The sequence below is a fragment of the Sorghum bicolor genome, chromosome 1 (genome assembly GCF_000003195.3).
Source record: "Sorghum bicolor cultivar BTx623 chromosome 1, Sorghum_bicolor_NCBIv3, whole genome shotgun sequence".
Classification (NCBI taxonomy): Eukaryota; Viridiplantae; Streptophyta; class Magnoliopsida; order Poales; family Poaceae; genus Sorghum; species Sorghum bicolor.
Window position 1 is genome coordinate 63,419,714 of NC_012870.2, and position 22,046 is coordinate 63,441,759.

Here is a 22,046-nt window from a genome sequence, read left to right on the forward strand (position 1 = left end):
TTTTAAATTCAAAATTTGGTTTAAACTGAATTTAGCCAACTATATGGTTACACAGCCTAATTACATGCTACAGTCATGAGGTGTTGTCCTCTCCGTTCGAGTTTATATGTATATAACATTTAATTCTAGTTCAGATTCTAAAATAGTATGCTAGTTGCTATATCTAATTTTAATTCCTATTATCCTGCTAGCTATTAATTGCTTGTTCTAGACTTGTATTTATGTGTGGACTATTGTATTAAATACCTAAGACCAAGAATTATGCACTTTTTAATTATTATATGCACTTGAACTTGATCGTGCATATACTTAGTCATGCACTTGGTACTATAGGCCGGTACTCCGTATTAAGTTTTCATATATCGATCGTGTTTGATATAAATCCGCTCGAATTGGTTCGTTTTTGGAATTATCGATATTTTCTAGTTCGCGTTCGTTTTCGTGTCCGATTTTACCGTCTTTGTTTTTGTTTTCGTATCTCAAATGTAAAAGTAGAAAACAATTTAGGAGTTTTTCGACCGTTGCCGACCGGTTTTTAGCATATTTGTAACTATAGCAATTAGTATTCAATTATGAACTAATTAGGCTTCAAAGATTTATCTCAAAATACATACAAACTGTACAATTAGTTATTTTTAGTCTATATTTAATGCTCTATACATGTGTTAAAATACTATGATGGGGCCAAATGTTCTTAGGTGGGAACTAAACAAGGCGTGAGTTATGTCATCCCTTCCACATACCGATGCTAGGGAGATGTTTTTGTTTCTAGCAAATGAGAATAGCTCAAGGAACTCAATTTTCAAACAGACAGGTTGTGCCATTTCCAATCTGAATTTGTGTCATCTGTTTAAAGCTCTAAATCTTTTTAAGTTATCTCTCCACCAAAATGGTTGTTTTTTGGTTGAGGTTGGTAATTTTCCATTTGCATAGTGCTTCTCCCAAATCATCTCCACCCATAGAATTTCAGCTTTGCTGAAGAATTTATGCATGTTCTTTAATAGTAAGGTCTTGTTTTGCTCTTCAATGTTTATAACTCCTAGGCCACCTCCCTCTTTTGATGTACAAATTAAAGGTCAGGTAGCTTTTGGTTGCCCTTTATCATTGATACCAGACCCCCTCTAAAGGCAGTGTTTTCTGTATTTATCATTTTTACGTCACATTGAAACGACTTAGAGCAAGAATAATGTTGTAGAATCATATGAATATTGTCTACCAACTATCTGAAACATTTTATGTATAGGTAGTCTATAGAAGAGTCCATACACAAAGCTATACATATATAGTCCTATAGACAGCCCATAAGGAATTACCTCGTCTCTCGCACCTGGTTACCGTGTGACCATGGCGAGGAGCTACAATTGTGGTTGGCGATGATTGGTATCCAGCACCTTGTGCCATGGGGAGCTCATTGGTTGCTCATGGAATTGGAAACTCCGTGTGCCCTTAAGGTCTTCGGGTGGCCGTCCATGCCATCCATCAACTCGGTGCCTCAAGCCTTAGCTATTCGCACGAGCCGCACACGATGTTGTCATCAGTCTTGACTACATCAGTTGTCCGCGAGGTCATCGTCCTAGTAGTTTGGCCCACCCGTGAGGTCACCGTCTCAGGCATCTGTGCGGATGGAGGTCCTCACCTAGGTTGCAGTCGCCTCTGCCATCCGCGCCTTGGAGGTTGTTGCGTTGGTGGCTAGACATCCTCATGCCTTGGGAGCCAAAGGATGCTTGATCCAAGTGTGGGAATGTTGTCCGGATGGAGGAATGGCGAGTAGAGACAGTGGCAACGAGGGAGGGACTAGCGACGGTGGCGGCGTCGAGGGAGTGATGTTTTTGTGTGTGTGTGTGAGAGAGAGAGAGAGGTGAAAAAATAGATATTTTATTCTAAAACCAAAGACCTCATATTATGGCAACGATAATAACTATATTCTACTGACACAAAAGCTTTCATACGGACGGACTACGTCCGAACAAGTTGTGGTTGCTCTTACATACGAAGATCTCTTGAATGAGTCCAAATATATCAACTCATCTTCGTCTTCGGATTAACATCATGCTTCTGTTTGGTTGGCTGAAAAAACGTTGTTGATTATGCTGATGCTGATTTGTTGTGAGAGAAATATTATGTTACATGGCTAGAAAGTAATGCTAATAAGTTCAAGCTAATAGGGACATGATGTATGCTTCTCTAACACGTATGGGTACGTGAGGTTTACATGTTTATCCAATTAACTATTTAAATTTATTTTCAGATACGACTTTGGCATCATGCATAAACAATCTTCTCCAACTCTTAGTACGGGCACATGAGAAAATAGCAAACTATGGAAACACTTTGCGTTCTAGTTTGTTTAGAATTAGGTATGCATTATATTTAGATACACTAAATAAACATGTCTATGCATTATAACAGAATATACTCCCTTCATACTCTTATCGTGTGGTCATGTGAACAACTTGTGACTTAGAGTTTACACTAGAATTTGCACAATAAGTGTGGTTCTAACTCATACAAGCACAGATGATGAGTGAAGCTCTAGATAAAACAAGGAGAGATGTAAGAGCACTTTGGAAAGTGAGAAAAAGGGACGTGAGAATCACTTAGATGTAGTCAATCACATAGATGGTTTATCTTCTTAGAGATTATCTTCAACAATATTTTTCTACAATAAATCAGCAAACAGTACTTTCAGTCATAACTTATCTGCCAAGCAAACAAGCTTGTCCTACTATAAATGTGAATCACACTATTTGAAGAGTCAAACTTTTTAGTTTGACAAAATCAATAACAATATTAATATTCGTAATGCATAATGGTTAATATTAGACTAATAGCGAAATATATTTCTATAATATATATTAGGAGATATAAACATAGTTACTATTTTTTATAAATTTTGAAAAATTTTGATTTGTCCATAGAATTAAAATATTTGCTATCAGGTAACTGGAACATTGTGAGACCAGTCTATAAAGAAGTCCATAGCAAAAGGTACCCATAAGCTTATGGACTACCCATAAGGAATAAAAAAATATTATTTTTTCTCACTCCTCCCTCTCTCTTTCTTGGCTTTGCACAGAATTGTAAAGAGATAATTATTTATCTTATATGGGACCCATCTTATGGACTAGTTGTTGGCTGACATATTATGAAGACAGCAATAGCTGCTCATATGAACTACTTAATCTATATACACTGTGGTTGCTCTAAGATAGTTTGGGTGCTGGCTGTAGACAGAAGACGAGAGTGTTGAAAAATCTCAGCTTGCTGACGAGATGGGCGTGTGGCTGTGACTGCGACATGTCACTGCGAATGGGTGCTGGACCATCTTGGTCAGGCAGGTTCTCTGCATGCAACTGGACTGCTTCCACATTTGCAATTTTCAGGATAGGAATATCTTCGTCTTGGCACAATCCTTATCAGGGGTACTCCTAATCCTTATCAGGGGAGACACGAATTTCAGACAAATACTAGTACTACTACTGCTGCTGCTGCTGTTCAGTCGATGACAGACAACGCGTGGGACCAGGAGTTACGCTGGGGTCTTGTTTAGTTCACCAAAAATTTTGCAAAATTTTTCAGATTCCCTGTCACATCGAATCTTTAGACGTGTGCATGAAGTATTAAATATAAATGAAAATAAAAACTAATTGTACAGTTTGGTCGAAATTGACGAGACAAATCTATTGAGCCTAGTTAGTCCATAATTGGACAATATTTGTCAAATACAAACGAAAAGACTACTATTTCTATTTTGTAAAATTTTTTGGAAGTAAACAAGGCCTGGGATTACATTCGATTTTCCAGCAAGCGATCCTAGCGGTGCAGAGCAAGAGCCCATTGAAACGCAGAAATCCTATAGAAATTTTACAAAAATCAATTTATTTTTCGTAAAAAGGTTCAGAAAACAAGAAAAAAAATTTCGCGTCCTAAAGACAGTCTAACACTGTTCGATCGCAGAAGCAAAACATTAGTAGACGACGATGCCCCGTTGGCAGTAGTATACACGTTGTCAAAGTGAGAACAAGCCGGCACAGCACCCACCGGACACCACCAATGGGAAATACGGACGCGGGACGCCAAGGACCTTGAAGTTGACCAATCCTCGTTTAGTTTTCATACGAACAGAAAGATGGCTCTTTTTCTTTTCTTTTCTTTAAAAAAGATGAAGAAGGCACATTTGGATGAGCACAGAGGAAAGACTGAGCAAGCTTGGGAAACCTGCAAATAAGGCCTTATTTAGATGCAAATTTTTTTTTAAAGTTTGACACTGTAGTATTTTTTTTATTTAACAAACATTGTCTAACCATGGACTAACTAGGTTTAAAATATTCGTCTCGTGATTTACAGATAAACTGTATAATTAGTTATTTTTTTACTCTTTATTTAATGCTTCATGCATGCGTCCAAAGATTCGATGTGATGGGGAATGTTGTAAAGTTTTAGAATTTTAGGTTTATCTAAACAAGACCTAATAATTGTGCAGCACTCGGGAAATAAAATACAATGAAATGGCACCATGGATGCACTGTTTTTCTTCTTCGTCTGCTAATCTCTCCAATTAATGAAGACTCCAGGTCAGGCCAACTGATCATGCAATCCGCAAGTTGGATGCACGCAAGCAGCCCCTATGACCATGAACCATGATTGAGTTGAGGATCAGAGTATAAATAATGAATGACCCATAACCACAGAGAGAGAAGAGAAACTCTCTTCTTATATGTTACTACTACATGTCATCGGTAGCTCTCTACGTATATAAAAAAAATGTGCGGCTGCCATGAAATAGTTTTTTCTTTATTCATTTTCCTCTCTCATAGGTGTTTTTTTACAAGACTCTCTCATAGGTGTTGACTCGTGGAACTGCTTTTCCTCTATGCTATTGCTGTTGCCATAAAGATGGCCACCATAGTTTCAAAAAAAAGGGCACCATGTTCTTTTTGAAACAAATCAATCATTTTATTGCCTTCTCACGAGTTCACTTGAATCCCGAGTTACCCAGGAGATTACAAACTCTGGGAAGAGATCAGTCCAGACATAGGATTGATCCGGGTCCCAACTCAAGTCAACACGAGCAAGTTCATGAGCACAACCGTTACAAGATCGTGGCGCATGGACCACATCTACATGTACAAAATTCATAGAAATAAGAAACCACCATAATATGTAGGGGTTAGCGGCATGAGCCTATCGATGTCTTCTCCTTATAAGAAAAAGAAAAGCACAATTCGTGAAAGCTTCTTTGAGCTACATGAACCGAAACATATGGCTTAGAATCTATTTGATTCAGCATTGAGCTAGGAGTTGTAGAAAAACTGTTACAAGCTACTCCCTCCATACCCAAAAAAGAAGTCGTTTTAGATAATATTTAGGTCAAACATTGGAAATATAAATCATGAATAACTTTTAAGTTGTTGAATTTGGAAATGTGAAAACCATATGAATAGATTTGTCTTGAAAAATACTTTCATAAAAGTATACATGTCGACGAAAGCTAGTCGGCAGTCTACCTTGGGGTATACCCACGGTAGTAGTTTATCGGTAGACGGTGCGCAAGCTACGAACTCGATGGTGACACAGGACTCGGAGAATGTTTTTATCCAGGTTCGGCCGCCGTGTGGGCGTAATACCTACATCCTGCGTCTGATTGTATTAGATTATTTTGAGATAATGTGTTGAGGTCAGATGTGTATGACCTGTCCTCTAGGGGACCCCTGCCCCTCCTTATATATCATGAAGAGACAGAGTTACAAGTAAATTATCCTATTTGGTACAATATATTGTAGCCTTGCGGTGCACGCCGACCAGCGTCATGCGCCGCACGTCTTCATCTTGTGGGCCGAGCCACCTCTGATGGTGAGGCTCATACCGGCCATGAGGGTATAAGGGTTTATACCCCCACAGCTAGTCCTCGAGCACCATGTATTGTGATGTAACACGTCGTCTTGAGCTTCTTCGACCAGTGAGGCTTGACGTCTTCAATAAGCAGGAAAGTCGCTCAAACAGTTGCAACAGTATTTTAACCAACTCAAAAGACAGTTGATCAACATTGACATTGAAGAAGCAGGTTGTTCAAAGAATGCATGGTGCTCTTAATCAAAAAAGATTTCTTTCCTGGTGAAGTGTGTCCTTACTTTTCTGAAAAGTACAGATTTTTAAAAAGCAAGCATGTTCACCGCAAGGTGAAGTGTGTCCACTTAGTCCCCGAGCCTGGTAGTAGGTGACGTAGGCACGTGGTGCCAGGGTCAAAAAAGTCTTCATAGAAATTCTAAAACTGATATGCATCGCCAGATGCATCGTACTGATGTAGTCCCCGAGCTTGCAGGAAGGCGAAGTATGAGCCTTGTAGCAAGGTCTAAAAAATAAAATTACCCCTCAGTTGTATGTGAGTCCAATTCATATGTAACTGAGAAGAACAGTCTTCAAACTGTGGTTGGAGAGTGATCGAAGTAAGCCCCGAGCACAGTGAAGGGAGTGATTGACGAGTCCCCGAGCACGGTTGAAAATGTAGACGTGCTCGGTGGTCGGTACAGTCTCCGAGCACGGCGTAGGGACCGGTGGACAAGTCTCCGAGCATGGTTGGGAACGTAAACGTGCTCGGTGGTCGGCACAGTCTTCGAGCACATTATAAAGAGTAGTCAACAAGTCCCCGAGCGTGGTTGGGAACGTAAACGTGCTCGGTGGTCAGAGCAGTCCCCGGTGAAGGGTCGAGATGGCGGACTAGAGGGGGGTGAATAGTCCTTTCTAAAATATATTACGCCGGCTAACCGAAACAAATGCGGAATTAAAACTATCGGTCTAGCCAAGACTACACCCCTCTATCTAAGTTCTCTAGCACCTTGAAAAGATCCTAAACAAGCAAGCAAGGTGTTACCTAAGCAAGAGCTCACCTAATCAAATCTAGGAGCAAGGTCACACAAACCTATGCAACTAGTACTTTACAAACCGAGGGAGCTCCTACACAAACTAGTGAGGCAAAGCGCACAAAGCCTAAGCTCACTAGCAAGCTCAATAATAAGGCAACTAATGCCAAATTAGAGAGCGCAACTTACTTAGCTACACAAACTAAGCAATGTGACTAACAAGGTTACACAAACCAAATTAGTCACGCAAGGGAACTACTTCTAGCTACACAAGCAAGAAGGTAACTAGCAAGCTACACAAGCTAACTAATTACAAGAGCAACTACACAAGCACAAGTATATGAACATAAGAACAAGCTTGTGTTAGGGACTTGCAAACCAACGGGAAGAACAATGTTGACACGATGATTTTCTCCCGAGGTTCACTTGGTTGCCACCAAGCTACGTCCCCGTTGAGACAAGCTCCAAGGTTGCCGCCGGTCCTCTTGCTAGTGGTGACCCGCAAGTCACACTCTCCCACGTGGAGTGCTTACCACAAGCTCTAGCACTTGACCCGGCCGGACCACTTGTCGCTCTTCACGTCTCGCTCAACTAGAGTTGCTCTTCGCGATCCCCGCAGGGTGAGCACCGTACCCCTCACAATCTCTTCTCCGGAGCACCGCACAATCTCCTTGCGTGCTTCGACGGAGTCACAAGCCACCAAGCCGTCTAGGAGGTGGCAACCTCCAAGAGTAACAAGCACCACCGGCTTGCAACACGAACACCTAGTGCCACTCGATGCAATCTCTCAATGCAACGCACTAGAATCGCTCACTCACACAATCGGATGAACACTATCAAGCATATGTGAGTTAGAGGCTTCACTAGCACTCCCCAAGCATGGACACTAAGTCCCAAGGGTGCTCAGCACCAGCCAAGGCCGGCCACCACTTCTATTTATAGCCCCAAGGGCTAAACTAGCCGTTGCCCCTTCACTGGGCAAAACACGTGGGCACCGGACGCTCACAGGGAGCCACCGGACGCTCAACACCCAGCGTCCGGTGCTCTGCTGACCGCCACGTGTCACTAGCCGTTTGAAGTCGACCGTTGCCGCCAACGGCTACTGCGCACGCGCGCCTGCACAGCACCACCGGACGATGGGCACCGGACGGTCCGGTGCTCACCGGACTCGTGCGCAGAGAGTTTGTCAAACTCGCGACCTCACCGGACGCTAGGCACCGGACGGTCCGGTGCTCACCGGACTCGTGCGCAGAGAGGGTTGCAAAAACCCCTCACACCGGACGCTAACCACCGGACGCTCTCAGAGTGCGTCCGGTGCTTAACCCTAGCAGGGTCAAGCTCACCGGACGCTGAGGCCAGCGTCCGGTGCCTCCGCACTCAGCGTCCGGTGAGTGTTTCTCAGTGAGGAAACACTCCCGCGACTTCTCTAAATTTCCCACCGGCGCAGTAGAAAATATACACTTAATTTTCTCAAAAGCGCCGAATCCCGCCGAGCTTGCGAGGCGGGAGGGAGAGAGGAACCCACACCTCTCTCAACCCTGGGAACACCACCTCCTTTGCAAATGTGCCAACACCACCAAGTGTACACCACCATGTGCATGTGTGTTAGCATTTTCACAAACATTTTCCCAAAGGAGTTAGCCTCTCAAACTTGCCACGCCACTCGATCCTAACACGTATGCAAAGTTAGATTGCTCAAGTGGCACTAGATGACCGATATGCAAACAAGTTTGCCCCTCTTGATAGTACGGCCATCTATCCTAAATCCGGTCATAAACTTCTCTACACACCTATGACCGGTGTAATGGAAATGCCCTAGGTTATACCTTTGCCTTGCGCTTTCCATTCCATCTCCTCCAATGTTGATGCAACACATGCATCAACCAATCACCAAATGATATGATCCACTTCATATCATCACGTGACCGTATTGGTTCATCGATCTTGACCTCACTTGCTCTTCACCGTTGCCTCGGTCCATCGGCGCCAAGTCTTGCTCAAGCTTCACCGTCACACGCGGTCCCTCGCTTCAAAGCCTCCGACTTGCCCTTCACTCTTGCAACCGGTCCATCAAGCCAAGCCTCATCTTGATCTTCTCCACCTTGGTCACATGACTCCATGTCATGTCTCATATGCAATGAGCTCCTCCATCATCATATAATCACCTGTGGACTAATCTCCTGTGTATCTCACATAAACACTATTAGTCCACCTAAGTTGTCACTCAATTACCAAAACCAAACAAGGACCTTTCACCCGGGCACAGCGTAGGATATAGTCGACGAGTCCCCGAGAGTAGCTTGTCGACTGGGCCAAACTCCTGAAAAATAAATATAGAGAATAGGTAGTACATGATGTATAAATAAACTCTAGATAAAAAAATCAGTACTGAGATAAGTTTTAGATTTTTTGTTATAAAATTAGCACGAGTAGTTAATTCATCCTAAAGCTTGTACCAGCTCTGGTGTAGCCAACAATCAGCATGAGGTGCGGAACCTAGACATGCGTGGAATTGCCAGCCTCGCGAGAGAGCTACTGCCGACCACCCAGAACGCAGAGGGCGTATCTCATGCACGTGTAGGGAGGAGTCAGAGACAGTACCGACTCTGAAAAACTCGTGTAGGAGAAAAAACTAGTCGGCTAACTAAAAAGTTGTTTTGAAGGATAATAAAAAATATTATGCTAAAAATAAATAAAATATTAGAAGTGTCTGGTCGGTGACGACAAAATTATCTGGCTCTCGAGCTTTTTGACTTGTTATCGTGACGGTGGTCGCGGTTGTCGTAGCGCCGTTCTTCGCGGCGATTATTATTGCGACTCGTGGTCAGAGCAAGTAGGCCAAACAACTTGGTTGATAGCCTGAGCAGGTCGGTGTCGTCGATCTGCCTCCCTGTCGACGAAAGCTAGTCGGCAGTCTACCTTGGGGTATACCCACGGTAGTAGTTTATCGGTAGACGGTGCGCAAACTACGAACTCGATGGTGACGCAAGACACGGACAAGCTTTTTATCCAGGTTCGGCCGCCGAGTTGGCGTAATACCTACGTCCTGCGTCTGGTTGTATTGATTTGTGCTGAGAGAATATGATGTCCTAGGGGGGTCCCTTGCCCCTCCTTATATAGTCCGGAGGGCAGGGTTACAGAGCTAGAAACTAATCCTAGTCGGTTACAACTGCTGTAGATAATTCGATATCAATTCCTATTCTAACCGACTAGAATCCTGCTTGATCTCCACGTCTTGTTTCCTTGCGCGAAACTCGGGCTGTCGGATCAAGCCTTGAACTCGTCTCGTAGTGGGCCAAGCTTCCTGGCTGAAGTCTAGCCGTAAGGGTATAGGGGTTTATACCCCCACAGCTAGTCCCCGAGCGCCATGTATTGTGATGCAACACGCCGTCTTGAGCTTCTTCGATCAGCGAGGCTTGTCGTCTTCAATGAGCGGGGAAATCGCTCAAACAGTTGCAACGGTTCCTTGACCAACTCGAAAGACAGTTGATCAACGTTGACATCGAAGAAGCAGGTTGTTCGAAGAATGCATGGTGCTCTAAAAAAAAATTCTTTCCTGGTGAAGTGTGCCCACTTTGCCTTTTTGAAAGGTAGAAGCATCAAAAAAGCAAGCAAATTCACCGCTAGGTGAAGTGTGCCCACTTAGTCCCCGAGCCTGGTAGTAGGTGGCGTAGGCACGTGGTGCCAGGGTCAAAAGAAAATTCCCCAAAGCAGTTTTGAGACTGAGATGCATCGCTAGATGCATCGTACCGATGTAGTCCCCGAGCTTGCTGGAAGGCGAAGTATGAGCCTTGTAGCAAGGTCTAAAAAATTGAATTTACCAGTCCCCGAGCATGTCATGCTCGTCTGCAATCGAAAAGACCAATCGACCAGTCCCCAGGCACTTAGTGTGCTTCTTGGAATTATATGTTGCTATACTGTACGACCAGTCCCCGAGCATCGAGTGCTCAGTGGTCGGTGCATGCTTTAAAGTTTTGAGCTGAGAGACTGAGCGACCAGTCCCCGAGCGTCGAGTGCTCGGTGGTCGGTGCAGTCCTTGAAGTTCTGAGTTGATAGACTGGGCAACCAGTCCCCGAGCGTCGAGTGCTCGGTGGTCGGTGCAGTCCCCGGATTGCTGACTCACTGGCGTATGTGTCTTCTTACTTTTGAAAAGATCTTTCCAATTAAAGTTGACGTGACGGGGTCTCCTGATGATATGTCAGACGGATGCATGAAAAGCTGCACCTGGCAACTGTACAACCGCTCTTTGCATGGTTTGAGAAAAGGAAACCATCAATTGGTACGAAAACTCCGCCGCATTAATTGTCTATAATCATTGTAAACCGAAACGCCGCGTCCGCCGCATGGCCTGCCCACTTCCCGAGAATACAGGAAGTGGGAGAGGTGGGGTCGCGGGTTTATAAGGGCCTAATAGGACCGCCTGTACCGCTTCTCCTGCCATTGCCTTCAAACCTTCCGCTCTCATCTTCTCCAATCTCCTGCATCTTCCTAACTCCAGCCCACATTCGCACCTCTAATGGCGAAGAGCGACTCCAGGAAGAGGGCCGAACTGATGGCCAAGGAGTGGAAGAAGTCTCGCAGCACCACAAAATCTCTTGGTGACCTCGTCGATATGGGGCTTCTGCACGGCGCAGAGCTCGGCGGCTGGAGGGCACCGGAAGGGGAGAGCTACCCCGACCCTCGCGCCGGTGAGATCGTCGTTTTTGAAGATTTCATTAAGAGAGGCTTTGGTGTTCCTGTCCATCCTTTTCTTCAAGGTCTTCTTTTGTACTATGAGATCGGGATTTGCAATCTGCACCCGAACTCAATTCTCCTTATTTCCACCTTCATCCACCTGTGCGAGGCCTATGTTGGCATAGAGCCGCACTTCGATCTTTTCCGGTATCTTTTCTGTCTGAGGAAGAAGGGAGCAGTTGGAGGCTCTAAGGTTGCAGGTGGAGTATACCTCAACCTTCGTGATGGGATGAAGAATCGCTACCTGCACTGCCCATGGAACACTTCCTTGACCGAATGGTACAGGAAGTGGTTCTACGTCAGGGAGGAACCGGGCAGCTCCACGTTCTGCGACGTGGGGTACATTCCCGAGAAGAGGACCAGCTGGACCGACCGCCCAGAGTTCGACGGTCAAGTGGCGGATCTGATGAAGCTGATCGACTGGTCGCGCCTGGATGGGCTTGGCGTGGTCGGCAACTTCATTTGCCGCCGGGTGATGCCCTGCCAGAAGAGGGTGCACTCGGCGTACGAGTATGCCGGAAGCGCAGACCCGACCAGGATGCGGTCGGAGATCCTGGAGAAAGCGGAGGTACAACAGCTGTTGAACGAGCTGTTTAACTTCGCGGATGGGGGCTTCATCCGTGGCAGTGATCGGGTGCAAGCCTTCAAGTTAGGACGACCAGCACCAAAGGTATGTAGCAGATTCTGTTTGATCATTCGTATATCGTCTGCAGTTGACTCATCTCTGTTGCTTTTGCAGGTCGGTGATGTCGACCGGTGCGCGGTGTATGTATCACTGGCGCCGGGGATGGAAAGTCCTGCGGGAGAGGTCCCGCCAGAGGAGGACGCTGCTCGGTGTACTCATTACACCAGCAGTGAGGAAGACCGAGCCCGCCCCGTCCCGACCTCCGAGGAGAGGGTAGCGGGGAAAAGGCCATTGCCGGCAGATCCCTTGCCGACACCGGAGCTGCCGGCAGACCTACCGGCGGAGAGCAGCCAAGCGCCGAAGCGTCGTCGGCTCGTGCGAATCGTCGTCGACGACGACGACGACGAGGAGGCTGCGCCGTCGTTGGTCCGACGGCCTCGGAGCCGCCCAGACACTGCGCCGGTCGCCACTGATCGAGTGGCCAGCGGCGCCGCTGCCCCGCAAGTTGCCGAGATGGGGGCGCAGGTGCCGACCGGCCGGGCGAGGAGGAGGTTCACCGCGACCCATCGTCGGTCAGACCTGTAAGTGTTCGACTTACGTATTTTGGACTCCTCTTTTTTTTTGTTTTTTGTTTTTTTTTAACTTTTGTTCCTGTAGTGCGGCATCGGATGTCGACCCTGGCCAAACTGCGGGCGAGCCTGTCCGCGGTTCTGGGGATGCGGCCCCCCAGACCACAGAGCAGCCAACAGCTGCAGTCGCGCCTGGGAGCACCGAGGGGCTCCCAAGCGCGGCGCCGACAACAAGCAGCCCGACCAGGGCTGGAGAGGCTCCCCCAACTGACTCCTCAGAGAAGGGGAGATCTCCGACCGCTCCTCCTGCCGGGGGGAGTGAAGTCCCCCCGCTGCCCCGAGCAGGAGCCTCTTCGGCTGCGGGCTCCCCAGGTCTGGTCCAAGGGTCAGTAATGCCTGGGACCACCACCGGGGGTGACGCAGCACAGGAGGAAGAAACCCGGGCGGCCTCCGACGACGAGGTGGAGGAGATCGAGGGTCGTCCCCGTGATGGCCGTCAACACGTGTATGTGTGGCGCCAACGCGGGGATCACTTTATCGGTCATGAGGAGGTCGCCGAGACCGAAGAGGCCGCCAGGGTGGAGCGCGCGGCCAAGCGCCTTGTCGACGAAGTCAAGGTAAGCGGCTTTTTGTACTGCTGCGCATTCTTTTGCCTTGTCTTGCTTGATCGTTATATGCTTGCTTTGTAGGACGTAATGAAAACGGCAAAGTACCGGAAACGGTGCTTTGACCAGATAGAAGGCGTCATGGCCGAGAACAAGGCCCTTGCCGCGGAGGTAGACCGGTTGCGGGCGGAGGTCGGGGAGAAGGTGGTCGAGATGAGCGCCGAAAAGGAGCGTCGTCTCGACCTCGCTCGTCGTCTGGCCGACCAGTACCGGCTGCAGGAAGGTTAGTCACACGCTCCGAGCAGTTTCGCGTACTTGTATAGTTTGCTTTGCTGACCAGTTTAGGATTCACGCAGACTTGGAGGAGGAGGTGGCGAGCCTCCAACAAGAGAAGGAGCAGCTCAGCCAACAGCTCGCCGGTGCGCAGGAGTCCGGGCGGCGAGCGGAAGAGGAATTGGGTCGAAAAGACCGGGAGTTAGCTGGTAATGGGTGCCGCCTTGTTGGTTGCTGCCTGCCCCTTTGCTTGTCTGGTATGCCGAAAGTAACGTTTCGTTTCGTTTGCAGTGCTCAAGGTGAACACCAAAAAGCACCTGGATGACCTGATCAAGGACCGGGACTCCTGGAAGGCCAACTGTTGCAGGATCTGGAAAGGAGTGTCCCCGGTCCTAGATCTGCTCAGCCCCGAGCTCCCAGAGAGCCAGCCCCGCGCGCCGCAGTTGACCCCGGTCGAGAAGGCGCAACGGGCGTGGGACTGGCTCCAGCAGTTTGTGAAGGACGCCGGGGAGTTTGCCGGCGCGCACGTCCTCAGCATGGTGCGCGCCCACTACCCCCTGGTCGACTTGAGCAGGCTGGAGAAGGGGTACCCGAAGGAAGTCGGCCCACAGGAAGCGGACGAACTTCGGGGTAGTCTGCTGGACTTGTCGTCGACAGTGATCGGCGACATCAACCTGTGCGGAACGGCCACTCCTCCAGACCAGCCGAGCTCAGATAGGTCGGCCAGGGAGTTGTCGGGCGCGTCCGTTGCTGGAGATGGGCGGTCGACGCCTGCGGTCTCGACCAGCCAGGCGCCGGTGGCCCCGACCCCTTCGTCCGGGCAGCAGGGCCAGGCGGGTGATCAGCCCGAGCAGCTAGGCCAATAAAGTAGTCTGTAGGAATAGACTAGTATCTGCCCGTCAGGGTATTTATTGTAAACTTTGTATGTAAAGTTTGTAATAAAGTTTTCTTTTTGTCATGACTGTTGTTTTGAGCGCTGTAAAAATATCTGAGTGACGTGTCACCGTATTTGTCTTGGTTGTCGCCAAGAGCATCCATTGCAGGAGTTTTGCCGAGTGCTGTGTATGACAAGGTATAGGCAAAAAATAGAGAATTTTATTATCAAAAATTATAAGATACTTACAAAAGAAAGTCATTAAAACTTTATGGATAGAAACGTCGCAGTTTGTCGATGTGCCAAGAGTTAGGCACTCGTGTTCCGTCTGGGTATGCCAATCTGTAGGACGTAGGTCGTGTGACCTCGGTCACCACGAAGGGTCCTTCCCAGGGAGTGGATAACTTGTGCATTCCCTGCTGGCTTGTTTTCCATCGAAGCACCAGATCGCCGACCACGAAGGAACGGTCCTTGACGTTCCTGTTGTAGTATCGCCTGACTGCCGCGAGATATTTTGCTGTTCGGAGACATGAAACTAAACGCTTTTCCTCCATGCAATTGATTTCGAGTTCTCTGGCGTTGTCGGCAGTCGCCTCGTCGAACTGCTCGATTCTAGGAGATCCGAAGTGTATGTCAGACGGCAGGACCGCCTCTGCACCGTATACCATGAAGTAGGGAGACACCCCTGTGTTTCGACTGGTCTGGGTTCGGAGGCCCCAGACTACTGCCGGCTATTCTCTCATCCATCGACCGGGTGCTCTGTCGTTTTCGGTGTACAACCTCTTCTTTAGGGCGTCAACGATCATTCCGTTAGCACGTTCGACTTGACCGTTGGCACGTGGATGTGCTACTGACACATATTTTATGACTATGCCTCTGTCATCGCAGAAATCCCAAAAAATGGTGCCAGTAAACTGAGTGCCCAGGTCGGTGATTATGCTGTTCGGAATGCCGAATCTGTGTATGATTTGATTGAGGAACTCCACAGCCTTCTCGGAGGTTGCCTTGACCAGGGGCATGTATTCAATCCACTTGGAGAACTTGTCGATTAACACGAAGACAAACTTGAAATTGCCCGGGGCTGGTTTAAATGGTCCGATCATGTCAAGCCCCCAGCAAGCAAAGGGCCAGGACGACGGGATGGTTTGAATTTCATGGGCAGGTACGTGGGTCCTCTTAGCGAAAAACTGACATCCTTCGCAATGCCGAACCAGTTTTTCTGCGTCGCTGACCGCGGTTGGCCAATAAAAACCTGCTCGGAAAGCCTTTCCGACCAGCGTTCTAGATGCGGCGTGGTTGCCGCAGGATCCGGCGTGTATGTCCTCCAAGAGCTTGATACCATCGTCTTGGGGTATGCACTTGAGCAGTACCTCGGAGCTTGCGTTTTTCCGCATGAGTTTTCCGTCGACCAGGATGTAGTTCTTTGATCGTCGGATGAGACGCTCGTTCTCTGTTTTGTCCTGAAAACCTGTCCCGTCTGAGATGTATTTGATGAACGGGATACGCCAGTCACGCCCACCGGTTGTCGGAGTGGCGTCATCTATGAGCATTGCCTCGGTGGGTTGCTTGTCGACCAGGGGGGAGCTTACGCTCGGCTCATGGATGTCCTGGACGAAAATACCCCGTGGGATTTGGGCCCGAGACGAGCCTATCTTTGACAACGCATCTGCTGCTTGGTTCTTATCCCGGACCACGTGGATGTACTCTATGCCATAGAAGTTAGTTTCCCATTTGCGAATTTCTTTGCAGTAGAGATCCATCTTCTCGTGGGTTGCGTCCCACTCCTTGTTGAGCTGGTTGATGACCAAAGCGGAGTCGCCGTAGACATAGAGGCGTTTGACCCCCAGTTCGACGGCTAGTCGTACGCCATGTAAGCAAGCTTCGTATTCGGCGACATTGTTTGACGCCGGAAAAAGGATCCGAAGGACGTAGCGGAGTTTGTCCTTGTTTGGTGATACGAACAATATCCCAGCGCCTGCACCGTTGATGTTCAAGGACCCATCAAAGAACATTGACCAGTGGTCTGAGACATCTGGAACGGAAGGCTCGTTGAGATCCGTCCATTCGGCAATGAAATCGACCAGGGCTTGAGACTTGACAGTGGTGCGACTCTGGAACTCTAGGGAAAATGGACATAATTCCATTGCCCATTTCACGATTCTGCCATTGGCGTCTTTATTGCGCAGGATGTCCCCGAGAGGAAAGCTGGTTGTCACCAGGACTCGATGGCCGTCGAAGTAGTGCTTCAGCTTTCTTGACGTTATCAGGATGGTGTATATAAGCTTCTGTATTTGTGGGTACCTGGCCTTGGATTCGTTTAAAACTTCGCTTATGAAGTAAACGGGTCTCTGGACCTTGAAGACGTGACCTGGTTCATCTCGCTCGACCACTATTGCCGTGGAAACAACCCTGTCGGTTGCAGCAATGTAAAGGAGCAGGTCTTCATTGGGCTGAGGCGCTGTGAGGACAGGCGGTGAAGTGAGGAAGGTCTTAAGCTGAGTGAACGCCGCGTCGGCTTCTTCTGTCCAGGAGAATTTTTCTGACGCTTTCAATAGTTTGAAGAAAGGGAGGCCTTTTTCTCCCAGCCTTGAGATGAAACGACTGAGGGCGGCCATGCATCCGGTTAGCTTCTGAATATCCTTGACGTTCTTCGGTGGTCGCATGTCGAGTACGGCTTTGACTTTTGAAGGGTTTGGTCGTATGCCGTCGCAACTGACGACGTTGCCGAGCAGTAGACCGGAAGGAACGCCGAAAATGCATTTCTTGGGGTTGAGCTTCCACTTGTACCTATTGAGTGCCTTGAAGGTTCGGTCTAAGTTGTCGATTAGGGTGCTCGCGTCCCTTGTTTTTACGACCACGTCGTCCACATAGGCCTCGACGAGGTCATCGCGAATCTCGTCGTGGAGGCATTGCTGGATGGCCCTTTGATAAGTGGCCCCGGCGTTTTTAAGTCCGAAAGACATGGTAGTGTAACAGTATGCGCCGAAGGGTGTGATGAAGGATGTTTTGATCTGATCTTCTTCCTTTAACGAGATCTGGTGATAACCAGAGTAGCAATCTAGAAAGGAGAGGAGTTCGCATCCGGCCGTTGAGTCGACCACCTCGTCGATGCGAGGAAGACCAAAAGGATCTTTAGGACAGTGTTTGTTGAGATCGGTGTAATCAACGCACATTCTCCATTCATTATTCTTTTTGCGTACAAGAACCGGATTGGGGAGCCAATCGGGATGATACACCTCTTTTATGAATCCGGCTGCTAGAAACCGTGTTATTTCTGTCCTAATAGCCTCCTTTTTGTCACGAGCGAACCGTCGCAGTTTTTGCTTGATTGGTCTTGCGGTCTTCGAGACGTTTAAGGAGTGCTCGATCAGGTTTCGTGGGACACCGGGCATGTCTGCGGGTTTCCATGCGAAAACGCTCACGTTGTCCCTTAGAAACCTGACGAGCGCGTCTTCCTATTTTGGATCCAGGTTAGCCCCGATGAGGGCTGTCTTCTCGGGGTTGCCTTCGACCAGCTGCACTTCTTTGTACTCCTTGGATTTCGAATTCTTTCTGGCTGTCTCCTGCTCAGGTAATCGGAGCTGGTCGGGGGGCAGTTGTGCGGCTTGGTTTGCTGTTTCCGCCATGCGGATTGAGAGGTCAATTGCCTCGGTGATCTTGAAACTTTCTTCTTCGCAGGTGTACGCAGTGTAGACGTTGCCTCTGACGGTCAGGACACCCTTCTCCGTGGGCATCTTAAGCACTAGGTATGAGTAGTGCGGAACTGCCATGAACTTTGTCAGCGATGGGCGGCCCAGTATGGCGTAGTAGGTCCCGTCGAAGTCCGCGACTACGAAGTTGATGAACTCCGTCCGGAAGTGATCGGGTGTGCCGAATTGGACAGGCAATGTTATCTGTCCGAGGGGCACCGAACTTTGACCTGGCAAAACCCCCCAGAATTGGGCGTCGTAAGGTTTTAGTTGCGCCGGTGATATCTTGAGGGCGGGCAGGCTGTTGCGGAAGAGGATGTCGATGGAGCTTCCCCCGTCCACGAGCACGCGCTCGAATCTAATGCTATTGATGCAGGGATCAAGAATTAGTGGGAAACGACCCGGCTCTGGGATAGCGGCCCACTGGTCCTTCCTGCTGAACGCGATCTCCCTGTGGGACCAGGCGGGAAATTTCGGATCTGCGATCAGCCCGTCCGTGCTGTCTATGTTGAGGCAGGCTCTCTTTAACAGCTTTCTTTCTCGCTTGGACTCAGTGGAGACCTTGCCCCCGAAAATGGAGTGGACCACGTCGGTGGGGCTGACGTATTGGTGTCGGGGGTCCCTGTCTTGGTCCTCATCCTCATCTTCGTGGTCGTGCCCGTCGCGTTTGTTACTTTTCTTGGCGGTGTCTTCTTGGGCGGCCCGCCGTGTATAGATACTTTTGAGGACGCGGCACTCTTCCATGGTATGGTTAGACTTTGGGTGTAGCTGGCACGGTCCCTTCAACGTTTTGTTGTAGTCGTCTTGGTAGTCCCGTCGTCCGTTGGGACGTTTGACCGTGTTTACTTCGTGGTCGTATTCGCGAGGGCGCTTTCCTCTGAAGTCGTCGCGGCTGTCGCGCCGCCGGTCCCAACCCTCTCGGTGATCGCGGTTGTCGGAGCGGCGGTGATTTCTGTTGTCGTAGCGACCACGACCGTCATCTCGCCGGGAGGGCTGGTCGGTGCCTCTCGCATCGTCTCGGATTAGTTTTTCTGCGTCATCAGCATCGGCATAATTTTTAGCCGTGGCGAGGAGCTCTGCTACCGTTGATGGGCGCTTACGCAACAGCTTGTTCCTCAGCGCTTCATGAAAACGCAAGCCCTTGATAAAGGCTGATATGGCCTCGTCATGAGAAATCTTCGGGATTTTGAGGCGTATATCCGATAATCGTCGGATGTAATCGCGCAGAGGTTCATTCTTCCTGTCTCTTATCCTTTCAAGGTTATACTTGTTTCCGGGCTGCTCGCATGTGGCGATGAAGTTGTCGATGAAAGCCTGTCGTAGCTCTTCCCAAGAGTCGAAGGAGTCCTCGGGCAAGCCGAGAAGCCACTGATGACCAGCCTGGTCGAGGACTACGGGGAAGTAGTTAGCCATGACGTGCTCATCTCCTGCCGCTGATCGGACGGCGATTTCGTAGAGGGTGATCCAGTTCTCTGGATTTTCCTTGCCGTCGTATTTTTTAAGTTTTTCGAGCTTGAAATTGCGGGGCCACACGACCTGGCGGAGGTGTGAGGAGAACTGCCTTAGGCCCGGAGGACCATGGGTCGCATCGTACTCGATGCGGCGCAGGTTTTCGTGGACTGCTCTCTCTGCGGCGCGCCTGTTGATGCGGTCCCGGGCATCTTTGGGAGGGATGTTGTGGCGGAGATCCCTGTGTTGATCTTCTTCTTCTTGGCCGCGTACGCGGTTCTGCTGGCGGCGGCCATCGGCGTCCCGACCACCATCGTCGCGCCGTGAGTCCCCTCGACGGTTGTCGGGGGAGCGGCTGCGGCGACGCCTGCTGGGTGAGGCCCGGCTACGATGAGTCTGGTCGGAGGCGGCTTCCGTATAAGAGACGTCCTGGGCTCTCTTGAGCAGAGTGTCTGTCTGTCCCATCGCGGCGATCAGGTGTGCTCGGATACTGGTCCGGACTCCCTGGCATTCGGGGGTGTCAGGAAGCCGATCCAGGTTGGCCATGGCGACAGCCACGTTGGCGCTTGGCGTTTTGTAGACCGGCTGGTCCCCGACCATGTCAAAGGCATCGTTGAGGTTACCTGGTGGCGTCTGTTGTTGCTCGTCCGCACGCCGTCGGGCGCGATCGGCGTTACGCTGTTCGCGGAGTTGCCTCTGGTCGTCTGTTTCTCCGTCAACAGCCGGTTCGTCGGCGCTGACATTGAATACAATATCCCCTCGCCGGGGGGGGAATATCGGGAATCGGTCGAAACCCGGAGGGTGTGAAGGAAAATCCAGGTCGTAGTCCTCGTCTTCGGTGTTCACAACCTCGGTGGGGACGGAGCCGGTGCTTGAGTTGGTGCTGGAAACCTGGCCGTCCCGTAGCTCTCGGATGGTCACCATGTTGACATGGTGACGATTGTTCCTTGTCGGCGACCAGCCCGCTTTGCTGAAAACGGATTGGACATGCTGTGAGTAAACAGAGGCCGAGTTGTTCAGGCCGCAAGGATAGTCTTCCTTTTTGAGCTCGACGGATCGTCCTGAGGGGGTTGAGGTTATCGTCAGGGACGTTCCCAGCCGTTCGTGTGTGGCGACACGAGTTGGCCGGCGGAATTTCGAAAAATCCGCTCGAGCAGCTTGGTCGGGCCGGCGCAGAACTCCATCTATTAGTTGGGAGACTTCGAGTAGCTTGGAGTCAGCGCGATCGAGCGCTTGGAGGAGGTCCGAGCAGTCGATCTCCTTTCCCTTGTAGAGCGGGAACGGTGGTCGGGAGCTCGGTGCCGTCATGCGTGTGGTCGGAGACGGCGTGATCTCAGATTGGATCTGGATCTCTTTCGGAACCGCGGTCGCGAAACCGCCGCTGCACGTCGTCCACGTGATCTGGCCGACGGTGAACGTGAGGCCTTCGGGCACGGTCGCGGAAGCTGGGATCGTGACCATCTTGTTCGCCGGAAAAGTTGCACGCACACCCCCTACCTGGCGCGCCACTGTCGACGAAAGCTAGTCGGCAGTCTACCTTGGGGTATACCCACGGTAGTAGTTTATCGGTAGACGGTGCGCAAACTACGAACTCGATGGTGACGCAAGACACGGACAAGCTTTTTATCCAGGTTCGGCCGCCGAGTTGGCGTAATACCTACGTCCTGCGTCTGGTTGTATTGATTTGTGCTGAGAGAATATGATGTCCTAGGGGGGTCCCTTGCCCCTCCTTATATAGTCCGGAGGGCAGGGTTACAGAGCTAGAAACTAATCCTAGTCGGTTACAACTGCGGTAGATAATTCGATATCAATTCCTATTCTAACCGACTAGAATCCTGCTTGATCTCCACGTCTTGTTTCCTTGCGCGAAACTCAGGCTGTCGGATCAAGCCTTGAACTCGTCTCGTAGTGGGCCAAGCTTCCTGGCTGAAGTCTAGCCGTAAGGGTATAGGGGTTTATACCCCCACACTCCCTTTGTAGTAGAGAAGCGGCGACGCGTTGTCGGCGTGGTCGGAGACGTTGCTGGTGTGGTCGAAACCGTAGCCCGCGTGGTTGGAGCCGCAGCCGACGTCGGTGAAGAAGTGATCGGCACAGATCAGATCTACGCCTCCTCTGCGGTCATGGCGGTGAAGCTGTTGAAGCCGACGATGAACGTGAAGCCGCCCGCCATGGCCGCGAAGTCGGGGATGATGGCCATCTTGTTCGTCTAGGAGAGTTGTACGCACACCCCCTACCTGGCGCGCCACTGTCGACGAAAGCTAGTCGGCAGTCTACCTTGGGGTATACCCACGGTAGTAGTTTATCGATAGACGGTGCGCAAGCTACGAACTCGATGGTGACACAGGACTCAAACAAGGTTTTTATCCAG